This window comes from Malus domestica, chromosome 17 (genome assembly GCF_042453785.1).
Source record: "Malus domestica chromosome 17, GDT2T_hap1".
Taxonomy (NCBI): domain Eukaryota; kingdom Viridiplantae; phylum Streptophyta; class Magnoliopsida; order Rosales; family Rosaceae; genus Malus; species Malus domestica.
Window position 1 is genome coordinate 6,756,641 of NC_091677.1, and position 12,276 is coordinate 6,768,916.

Sequence of the window (12,276 nt, forward strand, 5' to 3'; positions counted from 1 at the left end):
ATCATATATAGTGTGCTTAATAGTGGTATCACAATTGCCCGTAGACACTGCATCTCTAGGCCGAAGCCAATATAAGTATCTTCTACCCGTAGGCACTGCATCTCTCGCTCGAAGCCAATATAAGTATCTTCCGCCCATAGGCACTACATCTCCCGACCAAAGCCAATATAAATATCTTCCGCCCATAGCCAAGTATCTTCCACCCATAGGCACTACATCTCCCGACCAAAGCCAATATAAGTATCTTTCGCCCATAGACATACATAAGCACAAAAAATCATGAACATAATATTTCCAAAATATATATCTCATCGGAGCTCAATAGCTCAAATATCATATTATAAATCATAGGAGCGTTCTAGCTCAAATCATCGTCATAAACCATGTTCATAAGTATATATAATCATAAATATTTCAAAGAACGTAAATCCGATAAAGTATGATATCTCATAAAGCGTAAATCCAATTTACTCATAAACATTTCATAAAACGTAGTCATAAAATCATGCTTTCATGTATGCATTTTTAATAATAAAATCATGCATTTTGGAAGGGGTTCATTCACCTTACTCCGTCGTCGAAGGGCCGTGCAAATTAAAGAAGACAGAAATGCCACTAACAAACACACCTAACCACATAAAGGGTCCAATTAATAAAACTATAGTAAAATGATTGAATTTGGGAAAACGAAGCGCGGATTTGGAATCAGGATGTCGAAATTAGTCTAGGAAGGGGTCCGAGTTGAAATCCAAAAAAGTCAACCAAAAGTCAACGATTAACAGTAAAAAAGTCAACAGGTCAAAGTCAACGGTTAACACATCAGCTCAACTGTCAACGGGTTGGGTCAATAGCTAACGGGTTGGATTCGGGTCTGGGCTTTGAGTTTCTGGGTTAGACTAGATTTTTTTGGTTAGGCCCGACTTTGGTTAGGTTTAGTTTAGTGAGTTAGGCTTCTGGTTATTGGCCTGGGTAACATATTTGGGCCAGATAGCTGGGTTGGGCCTGGGTTGTATGGCCCAAAGGCTTGGGCCGATTTAGTGGTTCCGAGTCGGGTTTGACCCGATTCCAGGCCAAGTTGGCCGGTTTCGACAAAAAGGAAAGCAAGAGTTTTCCAAGCTCCGTTCCACCCCAAAACTTAACCCAAATAAGTCAAATAATATACCAAATTGAAGCCCAAGGAATAAGGATTCGAATCATACCATTACGTTCCTTAGTCGTGGCTGGAGTTGGCTGAAAAACGGCCTGTAAGCTTTGGGTTTTCGTAGGAAACTGGGGAAATATCCCTTAGCTGGTTTTTCTGTGTCAAACATTGAAATAAGGCTAGGAATAACGTGAAAATGGGATCTAAGATGACCTACATCATTTTTTAGGCCCTCCATTGTTTGAAAACTTGAGGGTGCACTGTGCTCTCAACGGAGAAGACAATGAACAATGGTGTTGCCACTTTTGGAGCGACGAGACTACATGGCGTTGGCTTGAGTTCGGGACGTGGATGGGTTAGACGTGGTGTAGCTCGCTGGAAATGTGAGTTAATGGTGGTCTCATGTGTGGGTGGTGCTCACGGATAGAGAATAAAAGAAGGACAATGAGAGAGATGAGAAAGATAAGAGAGAGAGAGAGCTGAGCATTTTGTCATGGGAGATGAAAGGAAGAGAGAAAAAGGAAAATGGGTCAGGGGAACAAAATCAAAATGAGTGGGCCCCCCAAGGCATACTAATTAAGACCCAAAAAGTAAACATTTCAAAATATCTTTCAGCCACAGTGAAATTACCAAAATGTTTTTCCCTTTCATAAAGTTCAGAACGGGTCGTTACAATCTACCCCATTTAAGAAAAATTTGTCCCCGAAAATTGAAATAACTTACTATACAATAATACTTGAAGATAGGAAGAATATATATAAGAAATCAAGTCAGAATGGTTGAATGAAAAAGAATATGCCACACCGTCACGATCAGGTTGCAATTTCCTCCTTTATACTCCAAGCTCACACTTTTTTCCCCATCAGTATAATAGTAGGAACAAACTTTATAAAGATATAAAGTAAAAAATATATAATAACGTAAGGTCAAAATACGAACGCATAATAGGATGACGTCAAAATAGAGCCGAAAACTCGTACTGAACTTAAAACTAAAAGTGGAAAAAACTCACCCAAACATTTGTAACATCAAAATACAAATATATAACTATAATAAGGTAAGTTAAAATACTTGTATTGAAAAAAAGTCAAAAACGAAAATGGAAGTGGGTCTCGCCCAAGCATTCGTAACGTCACGTACATCGAGGATAAGTGTGGGCATCACTGGGTCGAGCCCTAACAATAACTAATCAGTAACAACTACTGTAGACAGGTCTACCTGTCCACTTGCTTAATGAACCTAACGAATAAGTCATCGATATTACAGTCGGCCGCCTGTGATATTGACAACACATTGTTATCTTAATAAGCAAGTAGCAATTCTCAAAGGATCAAAATTACCATCATCCAACTCCAAGGCGACATCATCTGAAGCATATAATTTCCCATATCGAAAATTCAAACATCCACATACCAGTTCATAAAACTCTATTGTCTAACCAATGTTGCTTATAGGAATCCTCATGCCATATCTCACAAAGTGCCATACCTAATCCGAAAATAAAAATTATCATCGTAAACAATTCCAAAAGAAATCGGTGCAAAATCTAATCATGCTGAAACCACAAAACGAATGAAACACAACACGTCTTCCAAGGTCTAGATAACTCGTTTAGATTGTCTAACAGTCTGAAAATGAAATGTGGTACCGAACAACAATTTAGTACCCAAGGCCTTCAAGAAAGCTTCACGATACTTAGAAGTGAAACGCGCATCACGATGAGGTACAAAAGTGATGACATACAAAAAAAATCAAACAATGTGATTCACAAAGCCTAAACGAGCTGATTCATTGAGAATTTCTCTCGGCTTCAGCGAAAAGGCTAAAAGAACACTTAAGAATTTAAGGGTCAAATCAAGTCCATCAAGTCGAGGGTACAAGATAACTGGATGGAAATCATAACTTTGATGTAAGAACACATGTGAGTACAAAACTTGATTCTATGGTGGCAAGTCGAGATGGTTGAGTGCAGACTCGACTCAAGTGGTAGTCTAAAGTAATTAGATAGGCAGGAACTCAAGACTTATTCCCACTCCAAAATTCACATCAACTTGTTACAAAGATAACTCAGAGATATTTAATCACCAGTGGTAATGATTCACTTGATAGGATGTTAAAGGGTGATTGAGTGACTGATGGTTCCGGCTAAAACTTTCAAATCTGAGTGGTTTTCATGAATAGTCTATCTGCTTTAGAAATGATACTAAGGAAAAGACACGAAGTGTGGTAAGGTAAGCATAAACCCAAAGTTGACTATAACGCATTCCAGTACCAGAAGGTGAAATAGGGATTTTGGTCGAAACTGATGTTAATTGAGACGTCAATCAAACAAGTCTAGAATGAAGAATTATGCCAAGTGGTCAAAAGTATAGTCCTCACGGACTGGTAGATAATATTCTAAGTGAGTTGATCAATAAATACCGAAATGTCATCATAGTCTCCACATGTACAAGGTAGTTTATATAGGAAATTTATGGTGACATTTACCCATTTCCATTCTCATCCTCAGTGGGTCCCCGACAACCCAAGAAGAACAGCTATGGGAATTTCTTCTCACTTCCAAACAGGAATAGAAAGAAATTGAGATAAGCTCGATGGTTTCCATCTCACATCTTTCACTTATTAGTAAAACAGACATTTACTCATATATTCAACGATATCCCATTCATACAATACCAGTAATAAAGCGGACGAAAATGATGGTACAATCTAGTATTGGCAGTGTGCATGACATACGCTAAAATGTGAGCCTTATCAAGAATTGTCCTTTTTCACAGCTTCCTTACCCTTAGGCAAGAATAATTTGTTTCTTAACAACAAAGTTCGAACTCCTCAAACTTTCTCGTCCCGTCTTAAGTCATCAAACACTTACTCCTTCAACCACGCACAATACTGATCAAACTCTTGGGCTTCTTACCCGAAATCTACCATTACAGGTTTTACTTAAAAGTGAGCCGACAATACTCACCATGGATCGGACGCCAAAGTAAGCCAATTCCTCGAAGGGAAAACGATGGTGGGATATAGATAGCTCGAATGGAGGTAAGTTGTCTGTGAGATTTTTGACTAAGCGCATCAACTACGACATTTGCCTGACCAAGATGGTACTAAAAAATGCAATTAAAATCACCGATGAGTTCTATTTACCTTTTGTCTCTAATTCAACTATTTCTTTGTGAAAACACACTACAACTTCATTGGTCAGAAAGGATATAACATTTCTTGCTGTAGAGAAAATTGTTACCAGCTTTAGTCATAGATATGATGGTTCACATCTTACGGTTCCAATCATTAAGATGGACACGCATTACTCACTCATACTACATCAGTATGTAGCCATACATATTGCCGTAGGATTGAAATTCATCGATGTCATCGAAAAGTGTAAGAACAATGATCAAGCGAGACAATATTTCCATTGTCAGAAACTTTGTTCACCTTCAACAACTCAACAAAATTGATTATTTCATAGCCAAGAAGGAGATAAGGTTATGCTCAAAGAATCGTTAAGAACTACTGATAGAAAATGACAAAACCAAAGATATTTTGCATTTCACAACACCTTGTGGGGATTTTCAATTTCCAACAATTGCAACCCTTTGGAAATTGATGAGAATAACATCTGCTATAAAAGAGTCTCCCAAGAAAAGTATTTAATCTAAACGAAGCCAACGTTCGAAGAATTTGGTGTAAAACTGACTGTCGACGTTTAGTGAATTTGACCTCGTTGTTGGAGTAAGTAAGAAGGTCAACGACAAGAAAATCATCGAGAAATCATCTGAGGTTCACACGAATTTCCCTCAGTGGGAACAACAAGTTCAAGAACAATGATTTGGTCCAACTAAACTAACACTTGCTAAATTCGCAAACAATTAGGGCTTACTCGCTTTCTCCAACACGAACTTCAGATATTTCGAGCAATTTCCAAATAGATGTGACTCTACCCGCCATTCCAAGGGAACGCATGTCTCAGAGTAACATCCCCGTTTCAGATCTCCAAACTCATACTACTAAGATTTTTTCTGTTTCCCAACACTCATTTGTAGATCAAACTCTGCCCACAATTCCTAAGGAACACATGTTGGAAAGTGGCATCACCATTTCGGATCTTCAACTGGTTTTAACCAGACTTCATCTTACTGAGATTTTCTATTTCACATCACGTCAATGTAAAACCGACTCTGCTCACCATTCCTAGGGAACGCATGTCGCAGAGTATCAGTCCGATGTTGAAAGTCGTCAATCAATCCATTTCGTCACAGATAAGGCACAATCCCGATACGAATTCTTGTACTTCAAGTAGAATGTGACAAATCAGACAGAAAAGATTTGCACAACTGCGCAGAAATGCATCAAATACAAAAATCGTGACATCCAAATGATGTTAAGGCCGACACACTACTACAGTAAGAGAATATCCTAAGTTTGCTCTAAACAAACCATGCTCTGATACCAAATTGACACGCCTGACCCTGATATCCTCCAAATAACAAGGTAGACACGTGCTGGCCGACACCCAAAAATGACGAAACGATAATAGAATGCATGAGAACTATAAAGAAATAACTAACATAAATAAAACTTGTAAATTTAACTATAATGAGTATACAATTGTGGAACGTGTTCAGGGCATAAAACTAATCTAAGACACTAAAAGGAATAATATAAAATTAAATCAATAAAGGGATAGGTCCTACACCAAGAGGCCTAAAAAATGCCGATGCAGGAGCGCCTTAACGTCGGGATTGTACGTCTCAATTTTAAGTCATTAAGGGGCGCAAAACAAAACATGAGCGGACGAAGTTGATATATAGTAATACTAAAATCGTTATTCAACAACGTACTAACCTCCAAAGTTTATGAAAACTCAATAGCATAATATGTAATAGGCTTTTCGAAAACCCTAGCATGCCATAAAACATTCGTAAAACATATATCATATATAGTGTGCTTAATAGTGGTATCACAATCGCCCGTAGGCACTACATCTCCCGACCGAAACCAATATAAGTGTCTTCCGCCCACAGACACTACATCTCATGCCTGAAGCTAATATAAATATCTTCTGCCCGTAGGCACTACATCTCTCGGCCAAAGCCTATATAAGTATCTTTCATTCGTAGGCATACATAAGCACAGAAAATCATGAACATAATATTTCCAAAATATATATCTTGTTGATGCACAAAACCGGATGTCTTGGAACAACGTAAATCTGACCGTGAATCTGCAAGAAATATAAATAACACAAGATGTATCATGGTTTGGGCTACGTCCACACTGATTGTATTTCTCTGAGAGTATTTATGAGGGAGAGAGTATGAGAGCTTTGCTCTAGATAGGAGAGATTTAGGGTTTGTGAGGGTGATGATGCCCTTTTATAGAATAAGGGCTCATCTTTTTTTTTACATATTTTCCCATTCCTTTATTACATAATTATATTTGAGTTCCCCGAGTATTTATACGAGGTCTAAATACGGAGGCCCTAAGTATGGTATAAACAGTAGTCCCCCAAGTTTTCAGTCAAGATAGTCTTTTGGTTGGAGACTTGAAATTCAATCCATGTGTGGGCCGAAGTAACTAGATGCTGTCTTGAACTGATGCTCGATATGAGGCAGTGCTCAATCTGAAATGATGCTTAACTAGAAGTAGCACACGCTGCGAGGCTGCTCGGCTCGTGGCTTATGTTACCTTGGTTAGCTCGGCTTGTGGCGTTTGAAGGTGAGGGAGTCCCTTCTATAGAATAAGGGCTCACTCCTCAATACATGAATGATGGGCTAGAGTTGATGCTCTCTAATGATGGTGAAGGAGTCCCTTTTATAAAATAAGGGTTCGCTCCTCAATACATAAATGATGGGTTAGGAGTGATGCTTGCAGCGAGGCGGTTGCTCAGCTGGCGGCGATGCTCTCTAACGAAGGTGAGGGAGTCTCTTTTATAAAATAAGGGCTCGCTCCTTAATACATAAGTGATGGGCTAAGTCCCCCAAGTATTTTTCATGAGTGCTCTCTAATGAAAGTTAGAGAGTCCCTTTTATAGAATAAGAGCTCGCTCCTCAGTACATAGATAATAGTCTAAGTCTCCCAAGTATTTTTCATGAGACCCAGTTGAGGCCCAATATATGGTACATAATGTAGTCCCCCAAGTCTTCGGTCAATAGAGTTTGTTGGCCGGAGACTTCAAATTGAATCCATGTATGGGTCGAAGTGGCGATTGTTCAGAGGTGGTATTTGTATACCCTGCACTGAAGCTTTGTAGGTGAAGTTTTGCAAGTGAAGCTTTGAAACTAGAGCTTTGTAAATGAAGCTTTCGAAGCTGAAACTTTTGTAAATGAAGCTTTTGAAGCTAGAGCTCTGTAAATAAAGCTTTTGAAGCTAATTGACATGAGTAATGCTCATGAATTTTATGTTGATTGACATGAGTGATGCTCATGGATGTTGACATGAGTGATGCTCATGGATGTTGACATGAGTGATGCTCATGGATGTTTATGTATGAATGACATGAGTAATGCTCATGTATAATTTGGAGTACTGGGTGTACTTTTAATCACCTGGTTGGTGGCATGATGGAGAGTACGAGTTGTACATTTTATCACCTGGTTGGTGGCATGAATGGCTAGTTGCCAAATGATATTAGAGTACGGGTTGTACATTTCATTACTGGTTGTACATTTCATCACCTGGTTGGTGGCATGAATGGCTACTTGCCAAATGATATTAGAGTACGGGTTGTACATTTGATCACCTGGTTGGTGGTAATAGTGGCAGGTTGCCGAATAATTGTGGAGTACTTGGCGTACTTTTGATCACCTGGTTGGTGCTATTTTGGGCTTATGGGCCTTCGCCCTCTACACAACATTCCAGCCCATTTATTTTGGGCTTTGCCATTTTTTTTTAATTACCCTCTAATGGGGTTTATACAGATATCTCCGAAAGATAAAAATAAATAAATCACATCATACAAAAATAAGAAAAGTAAATCACATCATTCTGGTGGGGTGTTTATTCCTTACTTTTGCTTTCTCTTTTGCTGCTTTCTGAAATATTCTCCCAACGACATGATCTTTTTTCTTTTTCTTTTCTGTTCCTTTACCCTGATCTCTCCACTTCCAGGCACACTCAATTGTTTTTGCTTTTGCTTTCGTTTTCTGATTTGCTTTTGTTTTTGTTTTTCTTTCAGCTTTCTGCTTTTGTTTCCTACTCCCTGCAACTTTTAGGATACCCATAATTGACGTTATAACCTACAGCTGGATTTCCAATAGTAGCTGCAGCTCTTGCTCTCTTTTTCGTGTTAGCAATTTCTACACGAACCTAAAGAACACAACAGATCTGATTCAATGTCTCCCCCACGACATCGAAATCGCCAACGCGGACTAAGGCTTTGTTGTTGTAATCTACTCAGGAATAGTGACGAGCATAGAGCACCAAGCCCTTCTCAGTAACGACTTGTAATGGAAACCGATCCAGGCTGGCCTCGGCGAGCCTGGTCCAAATCCACCAATTTCTTTACCCACCGTCACCAAACTACTGAACTCTGCTCGCTTATCTCTCTCACTATCCGTCTTCCTCCCGTCGTTCAACTTAAATGGCGACGACGACACAAACAAGTCCTTCAAACTGTTCCTCTGAACCGGAAGCTCTTCTGGTAGCGGCATCGGAACTGGTCGGGTCACGGCGGCAACTGCTGCTCCGGGTGAGTAGCATGAGCAATGTGGGTTTGTGGCAGGGGAGTTGGATCAAGGGGCTCGACCGCGGGCTTCACGTCGGGCTTTGGGCCATGCCGCACTGCGTGGCGAGGAGCTTGAATTTCTGCAAAGTCCCCATCTTTTGGATTTGAGGTCTGTTGCTGCTGCTAACTCCCATTCCTCTCTATATATACATGTGAATTTTTTGGGGTGAATATTTGAATTTAAAATGGTGAATGATTGCAGGGGAGAAACTGAGACACGATTGATTGCTTGTGAAATGGAGAAAAGGTTATGTTGGGAGGTCTGCGAAAGTTTTCTAGAAAAGCTCTGGGTTGTTGGTTTTTTTTTTTTTTTGCAGATTTTGCAGATTCACGGTGGAGGTGAAAAATTGAGAGAGAATCGACATAACTTTTCGTGTCGTTTCCCACAGACAGCGCCAAATGTTGATGCACAAAACCAGAGGTATTGGAACAATGTAAATCTGACCGTGAATCTGCAAGAAATGTAAATAACACAAGATGTATCGTGGTTCACCCCAAGGTTTGGGCTACATCCACACTGATTGTATTTCTCTGAGAGTATTTGTGATGGAGAGAGTGAGAGCTTTGCTCTAGATAGGAGAGACTTAGGGTTTATGAGGGTGAGGAGGCCCTTTTATAGAATAAGGGATACTCACTTTTTTACATATTTGCCCCTTCCTTTATTACATAATTACATTTTACTCCCCCGAGTATTTATACGAGGTTTAAATACGGAGGTCCTAAGTATGATATAAACATATCTCATCGGAGCTTAATAGCTCAAATATCATATTATAAATCATATGAGCATTCTAGCTCAAGTCATCATCATAAACCATGTTCATAAGTATATATAATCATAAATATTTCAAAGAACGTAAATCCGATAAAGCATGATATCTCATAAAGCGTGTTGATGCTCAAAACAGGAGGGGTCTTGGAACAACGTAAATCCGACCGTGAATCTGCAGAAAGTAAATAACACAAGATGTATCATGGTTCACCCTAATGTTTGGGCTACGTCCACACTGATTGTATTTCTCTCACTATATGTATGGATTACAAGGGTGATGGGGAGTCCCTCAGAGAAAAAGAGAGTTTGAGAGGGCTCTCTATTTGTGAGCATGAGAACTTGAGAGAGATGAGCTTTGTGAGGGTGGGAGGGCTTTAGGATTGTGAAGGTGAGGATACCCTTTTATAGAATAAGGGCTCCTCCCCTTTTAACATATTTTCCCCTTTACTTATTACATAATTACCTTTGAGCCCCCCGAGTATTTATACGAGGTCTAAATACGGAGGCCCTAAGTATGGTACAAAGAAAGCGTAAATTCAATTTACTCATAAACGTTTCATAGAACGTAGTCATAAATTCATGCTTTCATGTATGCATTTCTAATAATAAAATCATGCATTTTGGAAGGGGTCCACTCACCTTTCTCTGTCGTCGAAGGGCTATGCAAATTAAAGAAGACGGAAACACCACTAACAAACGCACCTAAGCACATAAAGGGTCCAATTAATAAAACTATACTAAAACGATTGAATTTGGGAAAACGAAGCGTATATTTGGAATTAGGACATCGAAATTAGTCTAGAATGAATCTGGGCCGAAATCCGAAAAAGTCAACGATTAACAGTAAAAAAGTCAATGGGGTCAAAGTCAACGGGTTAGATCCGGGTCTGTGGTTTGGGTTTCTAGGTTGGATTGGGTTAATGGGTTGGGCTCGACTTTGGTTAGGTTTAGTTTAGTGGGTTGGGCTTCTAGTTATTGAGCTAAGTAACATATTTGCACCGGATAACTGGGTGTTAGGCTCGGGTTACATAGATGGGCCTGGGTTGCATGACCCAAAGGCTTGGGACAATTTAGTGGTTCTGAGTCGAGTTTGACCCGGTTCCAAGCCGAGTTGGCCAGTTTTGACGAAGAGGAAAGCCGGAGCGTTGCCATTTTTTGGGAGTCGGGACTACATGGCCTTGGCCTGAGTTCGGGATGTGGAGGGTTAGATGTGGTGCAACTCACTGGAAAGGTAAGTTGATGGTGGTCTCAGTGTGTGGGTTGTGCTTACGATAGAGATTGAGAGAATGACAGTGAGAAAAATGAGAGCTGAGCGTTTTGTCATAAGAGAGGGAAGGAAAAGAGAATAAGGAAAGTGGGCTGGGGGAACAAAATCAAAAAGAGTAGGCCCCACAAGGCACACTAATTAAGACCCAAAAAGTAAACATTTCAAATTATCTTTCAGCCACAGTGAAATTAACAAAATACCCTTCCGTTTCGTAAAATTTAAGACTAGTCGTTACACCCAAACATCAGAGTGAACATAGTCCAAAATCCCTTTTGTTTGATTAACAGTTGAGCCAAATTTCACCTTTGTTTATCTACCAAGAACCAGTGCTCACAAAACTCTATTTTTCCAGTTTTTGCTTTTTTTAAACACATTTACAGGATCAATCCTTGCAATGCTTTTTCTCCTACATGTCCCAATCTCATGTGCCATAATGCAGATAAGTCATTTTTATCACTTTGCACTTCATCTGGTACCGCCACTCAAGTTTCCAAAGTCTTTCCTTGTAGCATATAAAGTAAGCCATTCTGAGGCCCTTTCATTATGACAAGTGCTCTTTTAGCAACTTTAAGGACATTGTTATCGGAGTAAAACTTGTAGCCTTGTGACTCGAGAGTGCCTAGTGAGATCAAAATTTTCTTCAGATTTGGGACGTACCTTACACCATGCAATTCTCGAATCACACCATCATGATGCTGATCCTATTGCTTCCAATTCCTTAAGTTGTACATAGGTTATCATCTCTTATATACACAGTTCCATTCATAACTTTGAAGCTTGAAAATCAATGCCTTTGAGAAGTCATGTGATGGGTACAACTTGTGTCGAGCACCCACTCTTTTGTACAATTCACAATGCTCGATGCAGTTAGGGCATAGACAAATTCCTTATCCTTGGCTTCAACCATATTTGCTTCTGAGTCGTCCTTCTTCTTTTTAGTATTTTCTTTGATTTTAGGGCATACTTTCTTCTAGTATCTTTTTTCATGACAAAAATCACACTCATCTTTGTCCAATAACTTCCTATTCTTTAATACTCCTATAGTATAAGACCTACTATTTTCCTTGTACGAACCTTTCTTTTCTGTCGATCTTCCTCTCACCATCAAATCAGAGTTATTCATTTCTTGCCTATCAAGGTGTCTCACCTTATGATTCATAAGAGCACTTGAGGTTTCATCATACTTAATTGTCTCCCTACCATAAATCCAAGTAGTCACAAAAGGCTCATAGGATTCAGGTCATGAGTTCATAAGGATCAAGGCATTGTCTTTATCTTTGATTATCTTTTCAAGATTTTCCAGTTCAGTTAAGCTTGTTAAACTCTTTTAGATGGCCAATCATCTTCGTGCCCTCTTTGTACTGGAA

At 39.4% G+C, this 12,276-nt stretch overlaps 1 long non-coding RNA gene across 1 annotated transcript; it reads left to right on the top strand.

The window, feature by feature from the left end:
* Positions 1–8,358: 8,358 nt before the first annotated feature.
* LOC139193289 (uncharacterized) lies at positions 8,359–9,550 on the top strand. The gene is made up of 2 exons (XR_011577681.1): positions 8,359–8,979; positions 9,073–9,550. It is a non-coding gene; the product is annotated as an uncharacterized lncRNA (long non-coding RNA).
* Positions 9,551–12,276: the final 2,726 nt, after the last annotated feature.